Consider the following 1,775-nt stretch of genomic DNA (forward strand, 5'->3'; position numbering starts at 1 on the left):
CTAGAACAGAACTAGAACAGAACTAGAACAGAACTAGAACAGAACTAGAACAGAACTAGAACAGAACTAGAACAGAACTAGAACAGAACTAGAACAGAACTAGAATAACATTTGTTTCTTACAAATAAGTTTACCCTAATGTTTTATAGCTAAATTCAAAAATAACTTTACTAGTTCATATTTTAATTTGCTTGTAGTTTTGGCTTTCTAGGTCATTACATTACTATGTTACTGACCAGTTGACAGTAATAATTAAATATTAATTTAGCATTTAGTAAACCTTGAGTTAGTAAATTGCAGTCAATTATTAACATGTGAGTGATTTTGCAAGAAAATCGTTTTTAGGTTTCATGTTAAACTAAATTTAGGACACGTTACCAGAAATTTAATAAAAATATTTATATTCTATGATCTTAAAGTACTTAATAAATAAAGCCCGTCAAGTGAGAATTTTCATATTGAAAACTACGTGTAACAGATAATATTTGTTGAAAATATTAAATTGTTTATATTGTATTAGTAATTTTAACGATTTACTTCATCCAAGTATAACCAAATTTCAACTTTTCGACAATTTTTCTTTGGAAACAATTTTTTAGTCATAATTTAGGTTTTTCGTCATTTTTTGCTGACCACAAAGTTTTATCATTATTTATGTTTAAATATTTCATCATTTTTCATTTTATGTCTCTTTTCCACTAAATGTCTAATAAATTATTTATTTATTTTCTTTAGTATTCATTTTTTATTAATAAAGAAATGTATTAATAAAAATTTTATTAAAAAGGACATCGTGTGTGTTTGTATGTTTTTATTTATAATGGTCATCAAATTATTTAATTTATTAATGTGGAAAAATATTGCTTTTTGCTGTTTAATAATATGTCAAATAATGTTAATGGATTTTTATAACTTGGATTTCAAAGGCAAAAGAAAAGTTATTGATAGAGAAATTTTGAAGAAAAACAAATATTCTTAATATTTATTGTAGAGAAAACCAAAAATTAATATAGAAAATTTTTATAAAATATGAGCAATTGCGAGAACAAAATCGGAGATCTTGTCGATGTCAAAGAGCGTGTTTTGTGTCTCAGCAGCAATTCACGTTGCTAAACTGTAGTTTTTTCACTTCAATTTAGTTTCGTTTTTTTTTCGTTTCCTCTCAACTCCTTAATGTATGCAATCATTTTCTTTGGAACTTAAAAAAACATACGTTTTTTTCTGACGAATTGCAATTTATTTCTGCAGTTTTCGTTTCACACAAATAAGTTATTTTTTCGTTAAAATTGTTTAAATAAAAAAACATTTACATTTATTTGTTTGTGTATTTCCATAATTCCATGAACATTATGCAAAAAAAAAATAAGTTCAGAATTTGCTGAAATTTTTCAAATGTTGCCGTTTTTTTACAATTTTTTTAAATACAAAGTAAACTACAACAAAAACTTATAAGAGTCTTACTTTTTTCAATATTTTATTTAAAAAAGCATAAAGTTCTTTATATAAAACTAAACAGTTTTTTTTATTTTATACTTTTGTACAAATTTTTTTACTTTTGTTGCCTTTTGTTCGAAATAAGCAAGAATGTAAATATAATAATCAAAGGAATAACTTTATGGTAAAGTGGTAGAGGTGCTTATTGACCATTTGCTAAAATAAGGTTAAGTAGAAAAAAGTTTATTTACTAAGCTAAGTAACAATCTGAGAGAAACAATTTTTTTTATAAACAAAAAAATTTTGTTCCTTAAAAGACTAGAACAGAACTAGAACAGAGC

Source organism: Lucilia cuprina, chromosome 5, assembly GCF_022045245.1.
Source record: "Lucilia cuprina isolate Lc7/37 chromosome 5, ASM2204524v1, whole genome shotgun sequence".
NCBI lineage: Eukaryota > Metazoa > Arthropoda > Insecta > Diptera > Calliphoridae > Lucilia > Lucilia cuprina.